The sequence below is a fragment of the Bos indicus genome, chromosome 8, assembly GCF_029378745.1.
Source record: "Bos indicus isolate NIAB-ARS_2022 breed Sahiwal x Tharparkar chromosome 8, NIAB-ARS_B.indTharparkar_mat_pri_1.0, whole genome shotgun sequence".
NCBI classification, from domain to species: domain Eukaryota; kingdom Metazoa; phylum Chordata; class Mammalia; order Artiodactyla; family Bovidae; genus Bos; species Bos indicus.
The window spans coordinates 55,647,998-55,675,577 of record NC_091767.1 but is presented as its reverse complement, the minus strand read 5'-3'; the positions used below and the strand labels follow the sequence as shown (position 1 = coordinate 55,675,577).

The 27,580-nt window shown below is 41.4% G+C and overlaps 1 long non-coding RNA gene and 1 pseudogene across 7 annotated transcripts; both read right to left on the bottom strand.

Moving 5' to 3' along the window:
* Positions 1 to 447: 447 nt before the first annotated feature.
* Positions 448 to 25,309, bottom strand: LOC139184554 (uncharacterized). Of its 7 annotated transcripts, XR_011568080.1 has the most exons (6): positions 18,236 to 25,309; positions 12,399 to 13,333; positions 9,444 to 11,788; positions 4,366 to 4,416; positions 1,820 to 3,433; positions 448 to 1,705 (listed from the first exon to the last, which is right to left on the bottom strand). It is a non-coding gene; the product is annotated as an uncharacterized lncRNA (long non-coding RNA). The 7 variants fall into 7 exon arrangements; XR_011568081.1 differs by having other exon boundaries at positions 1,820 to 1,923; positions 3,191 to 11,788; XR_011568079.1 differs by having other exon boundaries at positions 1,820 to 9,578; positions 11,642 to 11,788.
* On the bottom strand, positions 13,350 to 18,238 carry LOC139184553 (coiled-coil-helix-coiled-coil-helix domain-containing protein 2 pseudogene; annotated as a pseudogene).
* Positions 25,310 to 27,580: the final 2,271 nt, after the last annotated feature.

Below are 27,580 nucleotides of genomic sequence, written 5' to 3'. Positions count from 1 at the left end.
ATTACAACAGTTTTTAAAGGCTGACTGGAAAGAGGCAATATCTGATCTGAGATCACTCAATGAGTGAAAATATTTGTCCAGTGGAGTCTTGAGTTCTGTACTGTCATTCTCTCTTTCAGTTAATCAATCAGTCAGTCAATATACACCACACCAAGCATTTCACTGAACCTTTACAAAAAAACCTGTAAGGTGGATCTAGTATCCCCATTCTGAAGATGAGGAAAATAAAACCCGAAAAGTTAACTAATTCATTGAATGGGATAAATTCAGGAAAGAGCCCTTCCATACTGTCAGCTTTTCCTTACCTGCCCTTGCCAATAACTGACATAGATTCCAAAGCTTTCCCTCATTTTTCAGCATTAAAATAAAGGTATTAAGAAGGCGCTAAGGTCTAACTTAAGGTCAAATCCAGTTGAAATCAAAACTTTAGTCTCTCAACCAAATAAGAACTTCTCCCCTCCTGCACCTTTAATCCTAACTCACAATCTTACAGACTATCAGAGAAGAGGGGAAAGCGGCACCGTCTCTTCTTTTCCTCCCTTTAATTCAAAGCCTTCCTCATCAACTCAGGTTGCCTTACCTCCTTTGTGGTCAAGGGCAGTAGGTGGAAGAGTAGTAAAAAAGTAGATGCTCCTTTTCTCAGTTGATGCTTTTCCCAGTTCTCTTTGATATGTCTAATAACGTCTGCAAAGCAGTCATCAAATTTTGGCTGTTCTATGGGCTTCAGTGTACATTTCTCCAAGTCCTCCTCAGAGACCTCTCATTGTACCATTTCTTGGCACAAGGAATGCACTTTCAGGCTAACCTCTTTAACTTCACCTGAATTCCTGTTCTCTTTCTGTCAGGGCTACCTCGTCCCAGCAAACTCTCCTCCCAGACAGGTTTCTTCCAGCAGAGTTCACTCCTTGCTATCCTGTTCATCGTGGTCAACATGGCCTCCAGAAAACATCGTGAATGCCTGTCTAGCATTAAAGTGCAGGTCTCTCCCTGTCTTAGCCTAACTTCCCAAAAAGTAGGGTCCAAGATAGAGCTTTGCCTGCAGGTAGTTTACTTGGGAGTAATAATCCCAAGAAGCAAGAGAGCAGGAGACGAGAGAAACAGAAGGAGGCAAAGCCAATACACATATACATTATCAAGTTGGCTGGCCACACAGGACAAGGATAGGGATCATGTCAGGACAGACTGCAGACCTGTGAGAAATGCACTTCAGGGTTGGGGAATTGGAGGCACTGAGGAAAGTAGGAAGCATTTATCCACCATTTTTCTTCCTCCATTGGTTAGTGTGGCCCCATTGGTATTCAGTTCAGTTCAGTTCAGTCGCTCAGTCGTGTCCAACTCTTTGCGACCCCGTGAATCGCAGCACGCCAGGCCTCCCTGTCCATCACCAACTCCCGGAGTTCACTCAGACTCATGTCCATCGAGTCAGTGATGCCATCCAGCCATCTCATCCTCTGTCGTCCCCTTCGCCTCTGGCCCCCAGTCCCTCCCAGCATCAGAGTCTTTTCCAATGAGTCAACTCTTCGCATGAGGTGGCCAAAGTACTGGAGTTTCAGCCTTAGCATCATTCCTTCCAAAGAAATCCCAGGGCTGATCTCCTTCAGAATGGTCTGGTTGGATCTCCTTGCAATCCAAGGGACTCTCAGGAGTCTTCTCCAACACCACAGTTCAAAAGCATCAATTCTTCGGCACTCAGCTTTCTTCCACCCTATAATTTCAAGTTGAGTGTAAATGAATTCATAGCTGTTATATCAGAGAGGCCCTAGGGCAGGAAGGGAGGCTATGCAGTGTGGGCTTGGGGTCAGGCCCTATTTCACTGTACCTGTACAAAACACCAGCAGTGATGTCAGTAGGAGGTGAGGGGTCAAGAGAATTCTGCAGATACATGAAAGGTGCCCAACACACTTTCTCTAACACTCCCCTTTCCTAGATGTTAAAAGACAGAATTGTGACTCCTGTGCAAATATAAAATGGACATTTATTAAAGATGACCTCAAACTTAATAACTAATGAGGGAACCAGTAAGGTGTCAGAACTTGTTCAAAGGAGAATTCAAAGTACAGATATATATTTAGGACCTTGGGAATACTGGAATGAAATAAGGCATTTGCTTAGTTTATATAAAACTAGCTTCTTTGGAGACAAAAGAGGAATCAATTGCATTTCCCTCAGATAAAATTCACTCGCATCTCTATGAACAGGAGTAATTTCCATTACTATCAATATTCTATAATTTACAGTGTCATAAAGTAACTCAAATAACCAAGAAGAGAGTTCTAGGCAATGTCTAACTTCCATTTAAAAATACCCAGTTTTTTTTTTTTTTTTTTTTTGCCCATTTCAAAGTCCTTCCCCATTTTTCTTGACAAGGTCATCATGGAAGACCCTAGCCTTTATTTTCTCATCAAAAATTATTCTAGGAATTCACTTGTGATCCAACCTAAAGAACTAAAGGTAAATCTCTAAGTCAGGGATCGGCAAACTGTGACCCACAGGCCAAGTCTGACCAGTAGAATTTTGAAGAGAAAGTTTTGTTGGAATTCAGCCACACTGACCTACTGCCTAGGACTCCTTTCATGCCACAACAGTAGAGCTGAACAGCTGCATCCAGGACTGAAAAGCCCACAATGCCTGATGTATTTACTGTTTGGCTCTTTATAGAAAAAGTCTGCTGACCTCTGATTTAGGTCATCAAGCAAATAGCAAGATTGTGAAATGTCAATTTCCTTTTCCATCAGATGGCCCCTGTCTCTAACAATCATTTTCTAGGGTTTGAGGCCAAGAAGGAAGCAGAGGAGAACTATCTGCCTAGCATTTTCTAATCCTGTTCATACCCTTTAAAGAATCCCCCCTTTTCTTTACCACACCAACTAACTTTCTGTGATGTAGATTGGAGCTGGACAATGAGGGCCAAGAACCAAGAGTTCAAAGACTAGTTTTACCATTTCCTAATAAGGTCTACAAAGAAATGTCTAGACTCCCTTTACAAGGTTATAGGCACTTACAGCCCATTGTCTTCCATTTATGAGTCTTAATTAAAATTCCAGGATCCCAGGAAAGGTCCTGACCCATCACTATCCCAAGACAAAGCTGCTGATAAACCATTAGGGGTGAGATTCAAATCCAGGTCTGACCCGACTCAAAGCTTGTCCTTGCCTGACTCTCAGGATAGGCATGATTCTTAGGGACTTACCTCACATGAATGCCATCTACTTCCAGAGCCATTTTGCTGTTATTTTTAAAGACGTTGGAAGTGGCAAGAGCACTGGGGTGAGAAAACATGTTTTAGGCAGAATGCTTGATACCTCCTTGCTGCTTCCCCAGCATTCGGATGGGGGAAGAAACACGGGTCGGCTTCCACACCAGCCTGGCAGAGGAAACAGACATCTGTCTCAGGACGGTATTTCTTACTCTTGATAGCAGCCAGGAGTGCTTTCTGATCCAAAAGAAAAAATGTGCTTTAGCTAAGAAATATGAGATTAAAATTCAAGCATATTGAAACTAAACTTTGAATAACTTTCTCTCTCTCTTTTTTTTTAAAGAATGGCTTAACAACAATGAAGTAAAATCTTCACATTATTAAAGCACCAGGTAGGATGTTTCTAATTAAGTCTTGGCGGAAAAGCACTCAGAAGCCAATTAGTGTAAGGTAAGGGGTGGATCATCAACACGCAGCATCTTGACAATCAGGCACCTGATCCCATCCTTTGAACACAGAGAAAAGCCAGCATAATGCTTCCCTTTTTCCTTGGTTATAACAGGAAAATGAGAGACTCAGGTTTTCATCTCTGATGGTATGGATGGGGATTGTCAATCTGAGTGCCAAGACTGTTTCTTGACCTGATGTTTGCAGACCATAAACAGTTTTCCTCACTGATTGTTGTCACGTATGGAGGTCAAGCGTTACATTTAAAGCAATTGTGAGGATGTCTTGGCTCTCTCTCTTGAGGCATCATGCAATAAAATAGTTGATGGATGCCATATATAGTTTCATAATGCACTGGGAAAAAACAAAGCTTTTGGATTCAAATTTGGGTTCAAACACTGGCTGTGTCCTCTACTACCTGTATGATTTGGCATCAATGTTTCTCATATCTTTGAACTTTAGCTTTCTCATCTATGAGTTAGGGAGAATAATCATGTCCTAATTTTTGTTGTGAGATTTAAATAAGAAAGCATAGGAAAACCATAGCACAAAGCCTGACACATGGTAGGTATTTCAATAAGTATTCACTCCCCCCCACTCTACTCTGCTATACTCAGCAGTTACCATGCTTCAGAGTAATTTTATGAGTTCTGATCATCCTACTACCCAAAGATGCACTCCACTATATTATTAATTTCTCCTGTCTATGTTTTATCCCATACCTATCACAAAGGGACTTGTGTTTCTCTTCAGTTTAACAGGAAACTTCTTGCCTAGGCAGAACAAAAAGGAAATACATCACTAGGTCAGGGTGTGATTAAATAATTGGCCTACAGGTCTTTGGTATTAAAATATCAGAGAGCACCTCAGGAGACAGTGTGACACAGTTGAAGATAATTAGGAATGACTGGAATTAGAGAACAGGAGAACTTGGCTATAAGAAGAGAATGCTAAGCTTTGTGAAAGTTAAGCACTCTTTCTGTGTGTAACAGACCAGCTGCTTTGGTTAAAGATAGTTTTAGAACAAAGCCCTTCAGTGTTTTGAATTCAAAAAGAAAAGGATTAAACAGCATGGTGATACAAAATACCCACAAAGTTTAGGGGAAATGGTAGCTTTTCATTTTGATGCAGATGGACCTTTTTTATTTTTATTTTTAAATGAATTTTTTTTTAAACAGTACCAGTGGGATGAGCTTCATGTTGACTTTTAAGCTCCTCAGTAGATTGAAAGTAAAAGTTACATGATGATTTCAAATTGACTTTTCTATATCTTTCCAAACCAAATAATTTTGCAAATTACATTAGGGTTAGAATTTGCTGGAAGCCAAGAATGTCCTTCTATACAATCCAAAATGAGGCACAGTCTTTGCCCAATATGAACATCACCAAAGACGTCTGCTTTCAACTCCATAAACAGTTTTATGGTATTTCCCCTAGTTATTTCTCTGGAAAGTCCTTGTTACCATTACCAAATAACTTCAGTCTGAGACAGAAGACAATCAAGATCATCTCAAGTCTGGAAACTGGCTCACAGTGATCCAGTACAACGAGAGCCAAGAAGACCACTGTTAAGATGACACTTCCTAGTTCTTCCCCTCTTGACATCCACTTCAAATAGCCTTTCTGCCATTAGTAACTGTCACCATTGAGGACTTCCCAACTGCATTCAAAACAGTGCAATAATCGTCAAAATGGAAAAGTATGTTCTCATCAATCATGCTACCTTAATTCCAAGGATAAATAGATATGTTTCCAAGTTAAGAGGTAGGAAAAGTCTGCTGGCTCAGGCTGCTAACCAGTTACTTATTCTTTCCTAAACATGCGTCATCTTCAGGACACATATGTTAATATAAACATATACAATAATATTTGAATTTCTCTGGTGATCACTGCCAGTTGAAAATAAAATTCATAAGCATAAAACCACTAAAAATGTTAAGCTATAACCATATCCCCAGCTCTTAGATGAATGTCTGGCACATGGAAAGCACTCAATAAATGTTTGTGGAGTTAATGATGGTTTACAATAAATGGTAGTTAAGCCAAAAAAGGGAATAAGATCCTCCTTGGAGAGTGTGGGGAGGGAGAAAGGAAAGAAGAAATTGAAAGAAAAAGGAAGGGAAAGTGGGCCTTGGAAGTAACTGTGGAAATCACCAAAAAGTAAGAGGTAGACGTAAGTAAGAGGTAGCCAAGGAGGCTACCAAAAAAATGAGTAAGAGGACCTGGAGAGAAAGAGGAAAAAAATCTTAGAAAACATGAGGTTATACAAGAGTAAAGGTCAGACCATTTTAGGCATTTTTAGACATTTTCCCCTTTTCCACCAGTTCTCTTCCTTTTGAAAAGTCTTATTAGTAAGCAAATATATCTATTTTCAACTTCAACTTTCATTCTGATTCTTTGTATAAACAAATTCACATATCCATAATTTGACCCCAATATTAAAAGAACAATTCGCAGAACAGAATTAATTGCAATAAAACATTTTCTCTGATATTGAGAAAGATAGATGACGAGATAGATGGTCACAGATCAATAAATCAATAATTGATAGATCAATACAGGTACATGAGAGAGAGAAGATACATATGGCTTAAGTACATTCTCAATAGTATAGATTTCATTTTTATAGAAAGTAGCCTGATTAAGGGAATATCTGTAGTTCAGCTGGTAAAGAACCCCTATAATGTAGGATACCCTGGTTCGATTCCTGTGTTGGGAAGATCCCCTGGAGAAGGGATAGGCTACCCACTCCCGTATTCTTGGGCTTCCCGGCTGGCTCAGATGGTAAAGAATCTGCCTGCAATGCGGGAGACCTGGGTTCGATCCCTGGGTTGGGAAGATCCGCTAGAGTAGGAAACGGCAACTCACTGCAGTATTTTTGCCTGGAGAATCACTGTGGACAGAGGAGCCTGGCTGGTTACAAGTCCATGGGGTTGCAAAGAGTTGGACACAACTGAGCGACTAAGCACAGCACAGCCTGAATAAAGCAAGAGTGTTTCAGTAAACACTGGGACTCGCCTCTTATGACCGGTCTTGGGAATCCCATGGCAGCTCTCCCACACTCTATTTATTGGTTTAAGCCACCACAAGACTGCCCAGATTCACAGCAGGAAGAATTAGACTCAAGGTCACACTATTGTAGAAGAGCATGGGGGACAAAATATTGCTGTGGCCATCTCTGGAAAATACCATGAACTGCAATGACTTCTGAAGCAAGTGAGGTTGAAGGTCTGGAGCCATCTTCTCTATAGGCCTTAATTCTACTGTCTTTCCCCGGGAAGGGCCCTTACTCCCAGACCAAGAATTCTTCAATGGCCACAGACTTTCTTGTTCAGCTGGAGTTATTGTATTCGATACCATCAACTTAATTCCTCAATCAGTCTCTTGACCACAGGGGCCAGGATGGGGAGGGGAGAGACTTCCTTTTTTACATACAGGTCTGTGGCAGAGAAATAAAGTCATAGATCAAAAACAAAAGCTTAAACTCCTTCCCGCTCCCACCCCTGACAGAATTAGACCTTCCTTTTCTTAGTGCCTCATTTAATAGCTATTATCATTGTCCTTACCAAATTTTATTGCAAGAATTTAATGACCTGTCTGTCTTTCAGGTCCACCTCCCAACTAGCCTTTGGAAAGAGGAACCATTTCATCCAACTTTGCATGTGCTAATAGTAATCAATCACTTCTGTCTTGAAAATCATGATGCTATAATCTAAAAAGTCAGGACTTAGAGACAGCAAACCTGGATTCCTACCCTAGTTCAACATTCCAGCAGGATGACACTGGGCAATTCACTTAATCTCCCTGAGCTTCAGTTTCTTTGTCATTAACATGAGGATATGACAATCTGATTTGCCTGTGTCACATAGGGGTTGAGAATCAACTGAAATAATGAACTATAGTTATAAGATATTATTATCTACTATAAGTTTCTAAAGAATAGAGATCTTACCCTTTCTTGTCAAAGCTTATTAAATTTCAGTACTTTGCGCTCAATATTCTCTTTATTCCATCAACCATACCAGACCTGATATGCTGTTGATTTTAAATGTTTAAACAAATCTAAGCTACATAGGAACTCTTAAAAATGAATTTTAATGAGCCAGGCAACAGTTTAAAACATATATAAAGTGGCTATCCCATAGAGTATTAACATTCAAAGCAGAAAAAAAAATTGTAAGTAGATTCAGAAAGGATTCCTAAAGAGTATGAAAGAAACAAAAGGGTGCAGTGGATCCCTATTCACTTACTGAAAAAAAAAAAAAAAATTGCAACACTTTCCCAAGATTTTACTCAGCATTTTGTATTTAGAAAGTCTTCTTAAAAAGACTTGTCAAGGAAACATGTTATCAGCCCTCATTCTTTGTATACTACATTTTTTTTTTCAGAGAAATAATTTACCCTCAAATCAATGAATTTTTGCTACTTCAAAAGCAAGAAAAATTAAATCATGCTAATAACAACTCTTTCTTTCCACCCTCAAATCTTATTTTCACAAAACCAAAACTTAAATATCAAAAAAACTGTGACATTACTGCATTTAACAAAAGCAAGGAACCAAAGTCTGAATAATCCACATTAAGATAGTATTGGTATGATACCTTTCTGGGAGAATTTGCAACTCTAAAATATGTGATGGATCAAATACAATTTTTGTATTGTTATCTCTAACAGAGAGAAATATTGGTTTAAGCCTCAGATGGTAAAGAATCCACTTGCAATGCGGGAGACCTGGGATCAATTCCTGGGTTGGGAAGATCTCCTGGAGGAGGGCATGGCAACCCACCCCAATATTCTTGCCTGGAGAATCCTCATGGACAGAGGAACCTGGCGGGCTATAGTCGGGGTCACAAAGAGTCAGACATGACTGATCTACTAACCATAGCACATAACTGAGAAAAAACAGAAATTAACTAATATTTATGCATACTTAGTTTTCATACAGGATAGTTTCCAACCAGTTTTAATTCTGTCAAGGAGCATCGTCCTGTGCTCTGTGGTGGTATCAGCCTGCAACCTCAGGGTTCACTGGGCAAAAGATTCTGGGAATTGATGTAAGCCATGCCAGAGAGAGATCCAGCTCATCTTGTCTTGGGTCCTGCCCAACAGGGTAACACAGAAGGTGAGCAGACCTGAGTGGAAGAGGTTGGAAGGGTGTCACGGGATTCCTACAGGCTGAGGCAGGAGTTACAAACGGCCAGCCAAAATAGAGAAGAATCCAGATAGCTAATGGAAGCTGCAGGAGGAAGAGTTCAGCAGAGCACCTCAAATAGCACAGAAAAGCAGCCATGGGGAAAAGGTCTATTTAACCATCAGTAACTAACTCAGGAAGGCAGCTGTAGGCTCAGGAATAACAAAGCTGCCAGCCTAGTGAAACCATAACGTTCCCTTCTCTCTCCTTCTATCTCTGACCTTGGCGAGAAACCAACAGGCAGGAAAAGTGTGAGAGGAAGGCGGGGTGAACGGGGAGGGGCGGGGGAGAAGGAGTAAAGACAGGAGGACCATGCCTGAAGCAAGTCAGAGCTGAAGGAAGGCAAACAACGGAATGCTGTCACGTTCTAAGTTTTGATTAACATCTTCGCTGTGACATTCTAATTACTGAACTAAGATTGTGTTTGCAACCTAAAGTGACCTTGGAGGATCTTTTTTATAAGACTGGAGGCAAAAGCATAAGATCTGCCAGAGTTGACATCTTGGGGCAGAGGAAAATTAATCCCACTGAATCAGGCTTAAAGTATGATGGGGAAAGACTACAATGCTGTGTTTTGTTTATGTCAAAAGTGAAGCTTGTTAAACTCACCAGCGACATATTGTTGAAGCCGAGTTTTTGACTCTTGATGATTGATATACATTTTTTCTGGTCTTGCCCACACTTAGGAGTGGGTGAAATTCTTCTGATTTCAGTCACTAGATTCTGGTTGTGACCAGAAAGAGACTGTAGAAGTTGAGAACTGTTAGGAATCAAAGAAAACATTGGGATCTAAAATATACTCAGACTAGGGGATACTTCATGCCTCCTTCCAAATTTTTACTGACCACATGGACTGAATGACATATGCCCACTCCCGCCACTCACTTCCCAAGTCCTCTCTTCTTCCGTGTCTTCCCTATCCAGGTGCCCTAGCTGAGGTGTCAGGAGGTGAGGACAAAGTCCGTGCCCAGGCCCTCATATTTTTAATCTCCATGTATTTTTATGAGATTTACATATCATAAGCATTTTGTTCAATAGCCAAAAGTCAGACTTCCTTGAGAAAGTAGAGATGGAAATTGGTATCAAGATCTAGAAACTTGTCTAATACTTTATTCAGTTGGGGGCCCTAATAGATATAGAACATCACCTAGGTTTGAAAGCAAATGACCCTCACCCCCAAATTAAAATAGAAGTACAGAGAAGAATCTCTGTACTCACCTTTTATTTTTGAACTATTGGGCCTTGAGCTTAAGATATACATAAATGATTATAGATTATTATTTTAAAACAGCAATGTCAAGCTTTGCCTTGGGGTTGGGGAGGCTACTCATTGACCAGCTGATATTACAGGTAGCTTGTTTGTTACATTATCCAACATTATCTCAGGTCAAGCCGGTCCAAGCCTGGTAGTCAGATCAAAGCTTCCCTCGCAAGGAGGAGTTGGCCTCCATACTCTGGACTAAGGTTAACAGGAAAGAGAGGAGGAGAACATTTCCTCCTGGAAGCCAAAGAGGCCCTCCCCTCTCTGCTGCCAAACCCAACTCTCCAAAGAGCAAATGAGATGCTAGTGAGACCTTTAAAGCATGCCCCCCAGCCCCTCCAAAGAAGGCTATTTAATCTCTGAAAAAGCAAGGACAAAGAGACCATCCAGTGGGAAAAAATGAGAAGCATCGGTTGCTTAGGAAGGAAAGAGGCTGGGACTGGCTTTCAGTAGAAACATTTGAACCTGCAAATGTCTCTCCTCCCTGGGAGGACTCATCTGCTGTTGCCTCCATCCATCACACAAATCTCAGCATTTTTAGAAATGTTTAATGTTCTCAGTTCAATCTGAGAACAGAGTGATTTTGGATATTTAATTCCATTCTTAATCTCTCCTTATTCGTTCTAAGGTAAGCATGACTAAAGATACAATATACAACTTGGAAACTGCTCCACAGATGTATTCAAATTGCATAGGTTATCGAAACCCCTTTAAGGATGCAGACTGATGCCTTTACTTTGGAAGGAAAAGTGGAACGTGTTCTAGAAGCACAGATTTAAGGTCGGAGACTGATAAAGAGCTGAAACCTACAGGTGTCTCCTATAAGTGGCTCACTCAGGCCACCTGCTCTGTGGCTTGGACGGTGACACCTTCTAATATCAGTGATACCGCCTCACAGGGCTCTCCCTGGCCCTGGCTGGTTCGTTTGTCATCATCTGAAACAAACACTTAAATGCTTAGTGAGCAAATAGTTCAGACCAGATAATTTAGGAAAAATAACCCTCTGGAAACTGCCACCCACAAGTCAAAAATTGCAAAACCAAAATGATTCCTAGTAATAGAAGGGCATGAAGACAGCTTCACCTCCCTCTGCCTCAGTTTGTTCCTTTGTACAGAGGGGATAAAATTGGTGCCCACCTCACAGCGGTCCTGCGAGGAATAAATGAGTTAAGGCAAGCAGAGCACTTAGAAAACAACGCATGGCCCATAATAAGGGCGCAGTCCACGTACACACAGGATATAAGAATAAAAGGTCAGCCATCAATCTCTCTGCGGCAGCCTTAGATGCAGAATACCCAGTGCCCTGCAGACTGCCTGGCCTAAGCCACCCAGGATGATGGAGGCCGAGCATAATTCGATTCCCATCTCTTTACTGCCAACAAAAACCACACACAGAGAGAAACGGGAAGACTTTCTAAAGAGAGGACCCTCGTCAGCAATAGCTTGTGTCACCTTGCATCCACAACCATCGCTCTGAGCAGTTGCAGGGTCAACCACAGCGATGTTAGAAAGCATCTCAAAGGACCACAACCCAGCCAATCCTCACCTTGTGTGCGTATGCTCCGTTGCCCAGCTCTCTACCAGTAAGGAAAACCTGGAAGTCTCGAGAAGTCTTGCGTGGTGTGTGAGTGGTCACACATCTTCAGGGTCACTCCTCTACACTTTCTGCTTGAAGGGATCACACATCACAAGCCTGCTCAAGGAAGAAAAATCCAATGTTCTAAATGTCCTCCCTGGGACTAGGATACTTCTCACCCTCCTTCCCTGATTTCCTCGAGACTTCCACCACAAATCGGGAGATTGGTCACATTATGACCATTGGGCTCTACAGAGGACTGTTCTAAGGGAAAGCAGAGGAGAGCCAGCCTCTTGGAGTGGCCACCACGTGGCAGAGCCCTCACTCACCCCAACCCAGCTAAATTAATTAATGCAGCTAAACTTCACAGAAGCACATCATTAGAAAATCTCTAGATTTTGATACTTCCATTTCTGCTTTCTTAAGTGAGTCTGCCTTTTAGCTATTAACACAACACGTGTGGTTTATCTTCTAAAAACTACACAGAGACTAAGTCTGAGGGTTTGTTGGCTCCTTCTGACTCATCAGGTGGGTATGTGTATATCCAGTTTACAGATGACAAAACGGAGGCCCAAGGAGGTAAAATGACATCTGAGATCACACAGACACTAAGCTTGCAAACCAGGAGGGTTAAAATGGCTGACATTCCACTCCACTGTCCTCAACCCCGGGGGCTGCCTATGGTTCATGCAGGAGCTAAACAAAAGGCAGAACAGAAAGTGGTTACCAGAGCTCCCATGCAGGGGTCTGTCAGGCTGAAGAATGTGAGCCGGAAACACCTGGTTCGTGGTTAGGTGGAGTTCTGCTGGTCATTTCTGAAGCAGGGAGAGGAGTTGCTTGATATTTTTCTCATTTTTTTCTTTGTCTGGCTTGAAGATAGATAGAGGCAGGAGATGGGCCAGCAACACAGTGGCAAGAAGTAAAAGTAAAGCAATACTTCAGAAATGAATCTGAGGGAATTAACTGGAGGGCACTGTAGTTCAGCAACAAACATGGGGAACCCAGAAACCAGGCAAGCAAAAACTCTGATGTGGATGTCCACAGGAGTCTTGGACAAGTCTCAGAGAACTCTGGACAGGTCAGGGCTGGGAGTGTAAACCAGCCTTGGGTGAGGCAGCCCTGGAAAGGGAGCCTGTTGCTTCCCAGAGGCAGAGAGTGAGGAGAATGAGCTGGAGAGCAGATATTCCAGGCAGAAAAGTGCCTACAGGTGTAAGGGTTGTTTATACACTCATATATCACTTGTATATATGTGTGCTTTTCCTCTGCTAATTTATTTCTACAAACTTGTATTTACTGGAGTACTGATACAAGATTTCCTAATCCTTGACTATCTGGTAATGGAAAAGAAGATAATACACCTCAACTTGAGCTCCAATAGTGGTTCTGAATGGTCCACTTGTCCTGGCATGATCCAATAGAGATGGTGCTCAATGGTCTTTGCAAACATTGATTTTCTTGCCTGGTGTGGGGACGTGGACATTTGCCAAGGCCTTTCCTCCCCCACGAAGTGGCAGCATGAGCTGCAAATGGAACGAGGCTGCAAAGCTTATGAGTTATTTAGTTGATGTCTCACAAAAAAGTGGACGGACTTCTGCACAGACTCAGGAAATAGATTCAGAGGCTCATGAAACATGTCACATTCAAATCCAGAAAATGTTCTTCCTGAAGAAAAGCAAGGGAACAGATTATTAAAGCAGTTTTTTTGTTGCTGTTTTTTGTTTTGTTTTGTTTTTTAAAGAACTCATAATGAAAAGAAAGCCCAGATAAGAGGCTGGTTTCTCCTTGTAGACACTTTTTGTATTTCTCTGTGTTATTAGAGGTAAAAACTGTTAAGATGAAGCCTGGCCTACTTCATAACCTGGAGGTCTTGCCTTCAGGGATCATAATTATTTTAGTTTCAACCTTCTGTGCTGTCACAGCTACAGAGTAAGAAGGGAAAATGGCTAGATATTTTTTTTAATGACATTAAAAACATACAAGGTATAAACTATAAAGTACACCAGGCATGAATTCTAAAATGTGAGGAAAAAAGTGTCAGAGCTTACAGTAAAACATGGCAGGAAGAAATAAGGATGGCTTGATCTTGTGCAAACTAAAACGCCATTTTATTCCTTTATTGTTTCTTTAGAAAATATTTCTTTACTATTCCTTCCAGTTATTCATAGTCTGTTAATGTCAAAGCAGAAAACAATGTTATATTGATAAAATTCCATCTCTTTTTTTCAGATCCAGAATGCGTCTTTAAGCTTGTGTATCCCATTTTATGTAACAGACAAATTAGGTAAAAAGTTGACGTAATTTGGATACAGTATTATAAATGTGTAAGAAAGTGTCACTACTTAAAAGTATACAGGTATTCAGAAAATTATTCTGTAATGAGCTTCATCTTACAGATGCATTTTTTTAAAAGAAAAATCACTTTATTTTAATGAATTCACACCAATAACATCAGAAAAACATGTTTAAGAGGCCACACAGACATCTGCCCAGCCCCAAACTCAATACCATCTCAATGAACTTCTATAGAGTGAAAACACCCTCTTCCACTGCAATCCTGAAGCACAAAAGGTATTAATAATTGAGAAGAGGTGGTTTCACACTGTATGTCCTCACCATCGGTTATATTTTTAATGTTAAATCAACATGATCATGAGAGATGCTTTTGCACGTCTTCAACTGGAACTTCATAATTAAGCTAATCTGTTCACCAATCTGCACTGTTTCAGAACCCTGATGAAACCCTCAGAAAGCTTAAGGTCACCCTGGTTCTGGACATGTGCCAGAAAGAGTTTCACCTGAAAGAAGCATGGGCCATGCTGCTACTGCTGCTCTGACAGCTGAGTTCCTTGAGGCTCCTGGTAAGTGATGGCAGGCCTAGCAAACTTCCTCCTTCAAAGCCCCCAGTGATGGCGTGACCCAGAGTGTGGCCGAACACAGAACCCACAGCCACGCTGGCTGCAATGGCATGGCCATCAGACCTGGCTGCTCGGGAGCAGCAGTACAGGAGCCCACAGCAGATGGTGGAGCCACTGCTGGTGGCCGAGCTGTGGGTGCTGGCCTGGGCACAGCCCTCATCCTGTGGTGTTTGCTGGCCAGAGGGGCCATGCTGAAAGTGCAGCTTCTAGAAGAGCAAGAGAGCATCACTTACAATGTATCTGAATTTTCACATACTGAGATTTCCTACAGAGAGGAGGACTGTGTTTTATAATCTGATTACTTCTGATTGGCTTGATTTTTTTGGTATTCTACAATATGTACTGCTGATATAAAACACAAGTACAAACCCAATAAGTGAGAAGAGATAAACTGGAGGTACTGGGGTACAATACAGTACATTAACTCACCCCTGACTTCAATTTTAGCTCATAGACTGAAGTCACAGCTGGGTGGAGAAAAGAGTGGTTTCCTGCCAGTCAGTGTAGCTGCCGAGTCAGAAGAGAGAGGGACCATTTGCTCCTCCGTGGGAAGGAAGGCAAAAGTCCCTTCATGTCACACAGAGCTACAGAGAGCCATCTGTACACCAGCCATTGCATTATTTAAACTGTACATTCAGTTGTCAATTACAAAGATCCAAAATAATATGGATTTCAAGAAAGCAATTTATTTCTCACCCATAAATGGACAATTAAGAAGACTCTCTGGAGGCTCCTCATTTATCTGGGAGTCAGGATGCTTCTAGACTTTAGCTGCTCCATCACTGGGAAGTGGCTGCTATCCTCATGGCCCAGCATAGTAGGTCAGCGATCATTCCATTTTTAAAACAACTATTACAGAGGAAAGACCGTGGAAGAAACTTCGGGCTGTTTTCTAGTATCTAGTCTCCCTTTCCAAGTAATTGAAGCCACTTGGACACTTGGGATAAAAATTCCAGTCCCAGCCACTGTTGTAGCAAGAACTTCTGGTAACAGGAGGTGAGAGACGAGAGATTCTTGGGTGTGTCATTAAAGATAGTGGCAATGTACCACCCCTTACTCCTTCTGCTCCATCATGGACAAAGAGGTCAAAGGCCACCAGGACATACAATGGAGTCATTACACCAGCCTTGCACTGCCTTTTACATGACTTTTATGTGAGAGGGAAGTCAACTTGTATCTTTTCAGCCCCAGTCACTTGGGTCTCTGTTAAATGCTGCTGAGACTGAGGTATTCCTAACACACTCATCTTAAGAGAAATTCATAAAAAAGTCAGTATATTAATTTACTAGGGTCCAAGAGTTAGCTCCAAAGTTTCACCCCAGCCCTTTCTGTTACATATCTAATAAACATTTATCAAGCATCTGCAATGTTCTAGACAGTATTCCAGGCCCTTGGGGTGATGCAGCATGACTATGCCCTGATCCTTCCCTCAAGGAACTTACTATCAAATAGAGGGAAGAATTAAGGGAGTGAATATGACTGAATGCTGGTCACATGTCAGGCACCACTGTAGTTTTTTTTAACATGTTTTATCCTTTGCATCTCATGAAGTTTCTGTGGAATCCTCATTTTATAGATGTGGGTGGACACTGTAGATCCAAAGGGTGATAGAATTTACTCGGGGCAACACCTGTAACATGTGATAGAATCAACATTTAGGTTGGACTCATGAGTCGACCAGTGACCAGGCTGCTTCTTGGACGTGCATTTGAAAAGCAAACATGCAAGGCCCCATGGGACAAGACCCAACCACTTCAAATGCTTCAGCTGATGTGTCACTTCTTGAGAGGTTAACCAGCCATTATAGTTGCCCCGATGTCTCTGTGTGTCCTAGACCAAGTACAAGCTTATTCTTTTCCTCCTGTAAGGAATAGTAAACCCACTTTGGGCCACCACATCTCCATCATGAGCACAAAGGTGTCACTTACAGGTCCCACCACTGTGACTACAGTCTGAATTTTATCTTCTTTTCTTACTGCCAAAAAAAAAAAATCATAAAATACAAACCAATTCACTAGACAGCTCCCTTCCTGACCATCATTTTTGTCTGCTCATTTACTTTGGACTCTAGTCTTTTCCCTCTGGGCATTTCTGTCTCCATATTCCACATACATAAAATAGCATTTGGATCTTGTATCCTCCTTCATCCAATGGGCTTATTGTTCGTAATTGACCCCAAAGCATATAAAGCAGCCTGTCCAGACATTTATAGGATTATATCATCTCTTAAATCATATCACACCTTCTGCTAAAAATATCCAGCTCTTATATCATCTGAAGAAGTAATTCAATGTTCAAAGTCCCAGACAATCAGAAAGTCTACATGGGATGAATTTTTTTTTAATTCAGTTGAAGCATTTGTGTGTGCTCAAATTATAACAGCAACTCAGTGATCACCCAGCACAGGGGCAAAACCTGGTTTGTCTATCCATTTTGAGGGTAGTAAGCAAAGATGATAAATCCCTCTTTTTATGCCAAGCAGACTTGTCCTAGATAATTATCTGAGTACAGCCCAGCAGAGTCCTTTGTCAGCAGTTGCTCTGAAGAAAGGGGCTGTGATCCCTTATATTATTTTATGATAAAGTAAAACTAACTAAAGTAAAACTAACCCAGATCTCACTGGTTTCAAAAAATAAAGACTTATTTCTTGCTCATATCATCTTCTGGTTGGGTTTTTAGTGGCCTTCAATGAGGCGATTTGGGGACCCAGGCTTCTATCATCTGGTCGACTCTTCAGGGTGGTTCCTCTGCATTTAGCCCAAAACAAGGGGAGTGACAAAGTGTGGATATTGTGTTACTGGTTTATGGTCAGGTCTGTATATCATGTCATGTCCACCATGTTAAAATTTCTAGATCCCAGATCCCATGGCCCAACCTAACTGCAAAGGAGGTTGGGAGACACAGTCTCTCAGTGTATCTGGGATGAGGAATGGGACCGGAGAGCAAAGAGCCAGGCTCTGCCCTACTCCTGGGGACAAGATACTGAGGGCTGGCTGCCAGGTGAGATGGCTGGCATATAATTGCTCACTCCCCCAGATTGCCCAGATTCAGGTATGTCCAATTCATATGAGGCACTGGCATTCTGACACAAAGGGAAGGGCAGATCTTGGCCATGAATTTGCTACTGCTGGTTTCTGTTTTTTCAAATAGGCTTGGTTTCGCTTGCCATTTCCTATTCGCCGCCACTGCCACCCGAACATGCCTTTTTCCAATTCTGGAAGCAGAAATCTGAGTATCCTTGCCTTCTACCTCCACAGATACCAAGAAGACCCACAAGACTTCATCCTGAAAAGAGGATTTTATTTCAAGGCTATGACTTTTGTTTGAAATTAAGTGTCCTATCTTTAGAAGGGATTCTCTCACAAGACCATCAAGAAAGAAGCCTTCTCAAAGTGCTGAATCCTTATTAGAGGCGAAATGGCAGATGAGCTGACATGTGTATTCTTCTGGGACCTTGGAAGGAGAAGCAGCAGTGAACTCAATATTTGGCTATGGTTGTATAGAAGTCAGTATGGTCATCAGATATGTTCACGAACATTCAGCTTCTCTTTCCAGAGACATAGTAAGATTGCACTTCCCTAACACTGATGTTGCTCTGATGTTAGCAGAGCCTGACCTGGTCAATAAAATGTGAGTGGAGGTGACCTACCATTTCCAGGGAGCAATTTGAAGTGCTTGACTTGTCCTGTTCCTTCTCCACCTTCCCCTACTCCCCTTGGTGATGATCTGGTGATAATTTTTTCCAGAGGCAGTAGTCCTAGAGGCTCTGAAACACAGAAACTCTGTCACCCTCAGTCACCACAATAACCAAAGACCCCTGGTGATTCTCACTGGACATGTAGCCATGAGAGAAAAATACACTTTGTTTTATTAAGCCAATTGGAGATAGTTTGTTAGCCAGATTAACTTAATGGAACTCATCAGGCAGATAGAGTTCTCATAGTTTCTTTTCAGGAAAAATTTTTTTTTCCTTTTTTTTTTTTTTTTAGGAAAAAAAAATTTTTTTTCCATTTACTTTTATTTCATCATGAAAAGTTCATGCTTATAAATTATATACAGACCACATTTGTCTGATTTTTTAAATACACCCATGTAACTACAACCCCAATTCAGAAATAGAGCATTACTAGAACTTCCAGATTTCATTGACTCACTGATTCACCTCCACTGATTGCTCCTCCCTTTCCCCCCTAAATGATAATTATCTTATTTTCTGTTAATAAATTCATTTGCATTTCATAATCATTTTATCTCACATGTACACTGCTTAGTTTTGCACATCACTTCACTTTATTCGAATGAAATAGTATTGTATGTATTCTCCTAGAACTTGTTTTACCTAATTTTATGCTTTTAAGATTCAATCCATGATGACACAGTTATATTTTATTCTTTCTTTTTTTCTGCTGCAATTGTATGAATTTCAGGATGAATTGTAACATGAATTTATCCCTTCTCCTAGTAGCTGACCACTTGAGTTTCATGTTGGGAATTTTTGCCATTAGAAACTACAGTAGGACTTCCCTGGTGGTCCAGTGGTGAAGATTCCACCTGCCAAGGCAGAGGACATGGGTTTGATCCCTGGTCCAGGAAGATTCCACATACCCCCAGGCAACTAATCCTGTGTGCCGCAACACTGAAACCTGCCTGCCCGAGAGCCCTGCTCTGCAACAAGAGAAGCCATCACAGTGAGAAACCCATGTACCACAACTAGACAGGAGCTGTCACTCGCTGCCACTCAAGAAAGCCCATGTGCAGCAATGAAGACCAGCATAGCCAAAACCAAATAAACAAACCACACTAATAAGAATATTCTTGTGTATAGCCTAGCATACATATGTAAGCATCTCTGTAAGGTGTACACCTGGGAACAGAAACGCTGAGTTATATTCACATGCTTTACTGCATAGGATCAAACTGTTTTCCAAAGCCGCTGTACCAGTTCACACTTACCACCAGCTTGTAGGAGAGTTCTCTTTGCCTCACATCCTTACCGACACTTGGTACTGTCAGCCTTTCTCTTCATTTGCCCCTTCTGGTGGGTGTAAAATAGTATCTTATTGTGGTTTTAGTTTGCAATTTCTTTAGGGTATACTTTCATCACATGTGAATTCAAGAAACCAAAGTGAGAAACCATTGAAAATGATTTGCCACAGTTATTCCTAACAACTGGATAAACTTCACAAACCAGACTCCTTTGTACAGGAGAGGTCAAATAATTGAAAAAGGCACAATTATTCATTTTGGGGCTTAGAAAATACCAAAGGGCTTATGCTACTGTTGGTGGTGTAGGTTAAACAACTATTTCACAAATGGCTCCTTTTAGAAGGTTAACGGTATTATCTAAGGCCAGGAGGAAAGCAAATACATTTCAAGGAAATTATAAACATTTCTTTTATCTTACCAGATAAAGAGATTCAGTATAAATCCTAATGCACCCACTTGGCTGTACACAATTTATAGGAGATGAAGAGTTTGAAACACTTTCATGTAAACAATCACAGATTTTATTTTTTTTTTGAAGGTTGCTAAAAGGCTCTTTGACACTCTTTGTAAGTGGGGAGCATCTCAGAGTAAGAACTGGTTCTGGATAATATCTGAATTCATTTCCCACTAGCAAAGCAGCTCCATTAAGCACTGCTTTCATTTCTGAAACCTTTACTTTTATGTAATGTTTACATCATTGACACCTTCTGTTACAGAATCTCTAATATAAACAAGGGATGTAATAAGCCCTAATGTATTTTAATGAAATTTTAAGAGATATGGCTATGGGATGAGGATAACCAAACAGGAGTAGAGATTAAAGCAAACGTTTTATTAAACACCTCAATTTGTGTGACAATGACAACTCTAAAATCAAGTCCAGGAAAGAATCACTCTTCCTGTGTTTGTTCATCCATTACAATTCGATGAACTCCAAATGTGATCTGACTAGCCAAATTCTGTAACACAGAAATTCAGCAGAAAATTAGAAATTCAGCCCTATTGGAAGAGAGATACAAAAATAAATGTACTTTACTTCATAACATCTACATGCTCATGTCAACTGTGAGTTTTATGAATCACAACAGTAATACTATATGAAAAGCAAGTCTTTGTAACTCACCATCCTAATGTAGCAACCTGAGAAGGTGATCCACCCATGAACAAACTTTACCTGATATGGTTCAGCTAACATGGGTTATTTGAAAGTGTGCTTAGCATTGATACCTGTAAGACCAAGTTAAATAGAAGGGGTGGTTCCTGATTAACTCTGATATCTATGTCTTTATTCTCTACAAGGCTCACTGGTGTTCTGTGGGGAAGATGCAAGAGTTCCAGGCATCAGCAGTGATAATTCTGGCCTGAGGAATACGAGTGGACTAGAGAGCTATGGCTTACATAAGTGTTACTCAATGTGTGGTCCACAAACTGGTACCATCCCATGAACAAACTGCTAACAATCGCCAATAAAAAAAAAAGGTCAACAGAACAAGTTGAGAACTAAGTGTTTAAAACCTATATAGCAAAGGATATCGTGAAACAGCCCAGGGAATGATTACTGAATTTGTCTTGATGTCTATGATGTGTTACAAAAGAATTCAGTTCAGTTCAGTCTCTCAGTCATGTCCGACTCTTTGTGACCCCACAGACTGCAGCATACCAGGCCTTCCTGTCCATCACCAACTCCTGGAGTTCACTCGAATTCATATCCATTGAATTGGTGATGCCATCCAGCCATCTCATCCTCTGCCATCCCCTTCTCCTCCTGCCTTCAATCTTTCCCAGCATCAGGGTCTTTTCAAATGAGTCAGCTCTTCACGTCAGGTGGCCAAAGTATTGGGGTTTCAGCTTCAATATCAGTCCTTCCAATGGATATTCAGGACTGAGTTCCTTTAGGATGGACTGGTTGGATCTCCTTGCTGTTTAAGACACTTCCAAGAGCCTTCTCCAACACCACAGTTCAAAAGCATCAATTCTTCAGTGCTCAGCTTTCTTTATAGTCCAACTCTCACATCCTCACAAGACTACTGGAAAGAACATAGCCTTGACTAGATGGACCTTTGTTGGCAAAGTAATGTCTCTGCTTTTCAATATGCTGTCTAGGTTGGTCATAAATTTTCTTCCAAGGAGTAAACGTCTTTTAATTTCATGGCTGCAGTCACCATCTGCAGAGATATCGGAGACCCCAAAAAATAAAGTCTGTCACTGTTTCCACTGTTTCCCCATCTATTTCCCATGAAGTGATGAGACCAGATGCCATGATCTTAGTTTTCTGAATGTTGTTTTAAGTTAATGTTTTCACTCTCCTCTTTCACTTTTATCAGGAGGCTCTTTAGTTCTTCTTCACTTTCTGCCATAAAGGTTGTGTCATCTGCAGATTTGAGGTTATTGATATTTCTCGCAGCAATCTTGATTCTAGATGTGCTTCATCCAACACAGAGTTTCTCATGATGTACTCTGCATATAAGTTAAATAAGCAGGGTGACAATATACAGCCTTGACATACTCCTTTCCCGATTTAGAACCAGTCTGCTGTTCCATATCCAGTTCTAACTGTTGCTCCCTGGCCTGTACACAGATTTCTCAAGAGGCAGGTCAGGTGGTCTGGTATTCCCATCTCTTTCAGAATTTTCCACAATTTATTGTGATACACAGTCAAAGGCTTTGGCGTATTCAATAAAGCAGAAATAGATGTTTTTCTGGAACTCTCTTACTTTTTTGATGACCCAACAGATATTGGCAATTTGATTTCTGGTTTCTCTGCCTTTTCTAAATCCAGCTTGAACATCTGGGAGTTCACGGTTCACGTATTGTTGAAGCCTGGCTTGGAGAATTTTGAGTATTATTTTACTAACATGTGTTGCTGCTGCTGCTAAGTCACTTCAGTCATGTCCAACTCTGTGCGATCCCATAGACGGCAGCCCACCAGGCTGCCCAGTCCCTGGGATTCTCCTGGCAAGAACACTGGAATGGGTTGCCATTTCCTTCTGCAATGCATGAAAGTGAAAAGTGAAAGTGAAGTCGCTCAGTCATGTCCAACCCTCAGCAACCCCATGGACTACAGCCTTCCAGGCTCCTCCATCCATGGTATTTTCCAGGCAAGAGTACTGGAGTGGAGTGCCATTGCCTTCTCTGGCTAACATGTGAAATGTGTGCAATTGTGCAGCAGTTTGAGCATTCTTTGGCATTGCCTTTATTAGGAATTAGAATGAAAACTGACCTTTTCCAGTCCTGTGTCCATTGCTGAGGTTTCCAAATTTGCTGGCATATTGAGTGCAGCACTTTCACAGCATCATCTTTTAGGATTTGAAATAGCTCAACTGGAATTCTATCACCTCCACTAGCTTTGTTCATAGTGATGCTTCCTAAGGCCCACTTGACTTCACATTCCAGGATGTCTGGCTCTAGGTGAGTGATCACACCATCGTGATTATATGGGTCGTGAAGATCTTTTTTGCATAGTTCTTCTGTGTATTCTTGCCCCCTCTTCTTAATATCTTCTGCTTCTGTTAGGCCCATACCATTTTTGTCCTTTATCGAGCCCATCTTTGCATGACATGTTCCCTTGGTATCTCTAATTTTCTTGAAGAGATCTCTAGTCTTTCCCATTCTATTGTTTTCCTCTATTTCTTTGCACTGACCACTGAGGAAGGCCTTCTTATCTCTCCTTGCTAGTCTTTGGAACTCTGCATTCAAATGGGTATATCTTTCCTTTTCTCCTTTGTTTTTTGCTTATCTTCTTTTCACAGCTATTTGTAAGACCTCCTCAGAGAGCCATTTTTCTTTTTTGCATTTCTTTTTCTTGGAGATGGTCTTGATCTGTGTCTCCTTACAATGTCATGAACCTCCGTCCATAGTTCATCAGGCACTCTGTCTATCAGATCAAGTCCCTTAAATCTACTTCTCACTTCCATTGTATAATCGTAAGGAATTTGATTTGGGTCATACCTGAATGGTCTAGTGGTTTTCCCTACTTTCTTCAATTTAAGTGTGAATTTGGCAATAAGGAGTTCATGATCTGAGCCACAGCCAGCTCCCAGTCTTGTTTTTGCTGACTGTATAGAGCTTCTCCATCTTTGGCTGCAAAGAATATAATCAATCTGATTTCGGTGTTGACCACCTGGTGATGTCCATCTGTAGAGTCTTCTCTTGTGTTGTTGGAAGAGGGTGTTTGCTATGACCAGTGCGTTCTCTTGGCAAAACTCTATTAGTCTTTGCCCTGCTTCATTCTGTACTCCAAGGCCAAATTTGCCTGTTACTCCAGGTGTTTCTTGACTTCCTACTTTTGCATTCCAGTCCTGTATAATGAAAAGGACATCTTTTTGGGGTGTTAGTTCTAGAAGGTCTTGTTGGTCTTCATAGAACTGTTCAACTTCAGCTTCTTCAGCATTACTGGTTGGGGCACAGACTTGGATTACCGTGATATTAAATGGTTTGCCTTGGAAATGAACAGAGATCATTCTGTCGTTTTTGAGACTGCATCCAAGTACTACATTTTGGACTCTTTTGTTGAACATGATGGCTACTCCATTTCTTCTAAAGGATTCTTGTCCATGATAGTAGATATAATGGTCATCTAGTTAAATTCACCCATTCCAGTCCATTTTAGTTTGCTGATTCCTAAAATATCGATGTTCACTCTTGCTATCTCCTGTTTGACCACTTCCAATTTGTCTTGATTCATGAACCTAACATTCCAGGTTCCTACGCAATATTGCTCTTTATAGCATCAGACCTTGCTTCCATTACCAGTCACATCCACAGCTGGGTGTTGTTTTTCCTTGGCTCCATCCCTTCATTCTTTCTGGAGTTATTTCTCCACTGATCTCCAGTAATATATTGGGCACCTACTGACCTGGAGAGTTCATCTTTCAGTATCCTATCTTTTTGCCTTTTCACACTGTTCATGGGGTTCTCAAGGCAAGAATACTGAAGTTGTTTGCTATTCCCGTCCTCAGTGGACCACAAATTGTCAGAACTCTCCACCATGACCTGTCTGTCTTGGGTGACCCTACAAGGAATGGCTCATAGTTTCATTGAGTTAGACAAGGCTCTGGTCCATGTGATCAGATTGGTTAGTTTTCTGTGATTGTGGTTTTCAGTCTGTCTGCCCTCTGATGGACAAAGATAAGAGGCTAATGGAAGCTTCCTGATGGGAGAGACTGACTGAGGGGGAAACTGGGTCTTGTTCTGATGCGCGGGGCCATGCTCAGTGAATCTTTAGTCCAATTTTCTGTTGATGGGTGGAACTGTGTTCCTTCACTGCTATTTATTTACCTGAGGCCAAACATTTTTCGTACGGAATACAAAAGGATTGGTTAGTAACAAAACAAAATGTGTCTTTCATCATAGATGGTTTGAGAAGCGCTGATCTAGCAGTATTGTTAAAATGCAGATTCTTGACCACCAGTCCCAGAAATCCTGACTCACATGATGTAAGGTAAGATCTGTGAGTTTGCATTTCCAACAAGCTTCCTGGTGATGCTGATGCTGGTGGTCAGGACCACATTTTAAGTAGCAGAGGTCTTGGACTTTTCTGGTGGTTCAGTGGTAAAGAAATCTACTTGCCAATGCAGAAGACATAGGTTTAAGTCCTGGTCTGGGAATATCCTGGGCTTCCCTTGTGGATCAGCTGGTAAAGAATCCACCTGCAATGCGGGAGACCTGGGTTCAATCCTGGGCTGGGAAGATCCCCTGTAGAAGGGAAAGGCTACCAACTCTAGTACTTTCACTTCACTTCACTGGGAAGATCCTATACGCTAAGGGGCAACTAAACCCGTGTGCACAACTACTGAGCCTGTGCTCTAGAGCATGGGGGATGCAACTATTGAGCCCAGGTGCTGCAACTACTGAAGTTTGCCCACATAGAACCCACACTCTGCAATGAGAAGCCATTCTAATGAGAAGCCCGACCACCACTACAAAGAAGCCCCCACTCACCACAACTGGAGGAAAAAACCCACACAGCAATGAAGACCCAGCATGCTGCTGCTGCTAAGTCGCTTCAGTCATGTCCGACTCTGTGCGACCCCATAGACGGAAGCCCACCAGGCTCTCCCATCCCTGGGATTCTCCAGGCAAGAACACTGGAGTGGGTTGCCATTTCCTTCTCCAATGCATGAAAATGAAAAGTGAAAGGGAAGTCTCTCAGTTGTGTCTGACTCTTAGCGACCCCATGGAATGCAGCCTACCAGGCTCCGCCATCCATGGGATTTTCCAGGCAAGAGTACTGGAGTGGGGTGCCATTGCCTTCTCCGCCCAGCATAGCCATAGATAAATAAAAGTATTGAAAAAAAAAAGTAGCAATAGTCTAGACCCATCAAAATGCAACACGTTTCCCACCATCTGTCACTGGTGATTAACAAGCCTGGACACTTTAACTTTGTGGTCTCAGAAGGTAACACCTTTTGGATATTTATATTTGGCACCTTCTGTGCTTTTAGGAGAATGTGAGTTACCACTGGGCATCCTCAGAGTGTTATGCTCTTTAAGACTTTCCCAGGTTATCACCTTCTACTCTCTTGAGGACTGGCACTACGGTGACATTCTCCTGAATTTTTAGAGCTTCCTCTTTCACTGTTTGAAATCTTTGCCAATGTGCTAACAGCCTACACACACTGGGTCTCATAACCACAGCAGGCAATGCCTTCTGGAAATAGACACGGATTATAACTGACATTGGTATTGACCCAGATGTTAAGCCATACTTATAAAAGAGGGGAAAGACTTGATCTCTGGTACTGAAAATCAACAGTGACTACTGCCGAAGCTGTTCAAGTAACTTTTTGACAACTCACCTGAGTTTCTCTGCTGCACTTTCTAGAACACCAGCCAATCCAAGTTCTCTTCAAAATGAACAAAGCCTTGCACTTAGGAAATTAACTGCCTCTGGATGCAGTAGTCACCTTCTCTGCCTCTGTGAATATTTAGGAAGAGCAACCCAGCAGTTCCTGGGCCTCTTCAAGACCTCCATCAGCATCATTGCCACAGAGATGCAGAGGCTTTCTGCAAGGCAATTCCATTGCTAAGTCAATTATCACAGGATGTGGCAGGCTTTTAGAGAGATTAAACTGCCCTTTCTACTGAAAGAAAATGATGAATTCTCAAATGGGACCCCTCTAATAACCCATTTGCTCAGCTACAGTATACTTCTGTTGGCCAATTATCTAGTTTGATCCATATTGTTTGAATAAATGTCTTAGAATTCTGGGAAGGGATGCACAATTCAAATAGCTGCTTGTGCATGGCAAAGGGGCCAATGTCCTTGGAGGACAATGTTCTCAAGAGTCTGAGAGATTGAAACCAAATCTCTAAATTGAAGCCATGTAAAGCAAGTTCTGAAAGAGTTAACTTTTAAATTCTGAGTGTATCTCAGTGGCAATGGTTTCTTTACTTGGATTTAGCTGCAATTAAATATTCATGTATGTACGCTTGGGCCTCAGTTTCCCCATCTGTAAAATGGGAATAATAACAGGACCTACCTCATAGAGTTGTGGTAATGATTAAATATGCTTGAATTTATAAATATCAATAGTCGAAAATAGTCCCTGGTATATAGTAAGCACTAAATAAAATTTCTCAGGATGAGGATCACATAGTTACAAAAGATCTTAGTGAACTGGTACATGGCCAACTCATCACACCCCACCTCTGCTCCTTGTAACTTGTATCACTTAGCCTAAATACGAATATTTTACATGCTGGTATATACTAGGAAGACTATAGGCCAAATCTGTCCAATAGAAATTTAATATGATTCACATGTAATCATTTTTTAAGTGAAACTAATTTTAATACTTAAAACTTAACACATTGCATCAGAATATTATCATTTCAGGGAATTCCCTGGTGGTCCAGTGGTTAAGAATCCATACACCAATGCAGGGGACACTGATTCAGTCCGTTTTGGAAACTAAGATCCCACATGTCTAGGCCCTTGCACCACAACTTGAGAGACTGTATCATGGAAAAGGAGTACGTCAAGGCTGTACATTGTCACCCTGCTTAT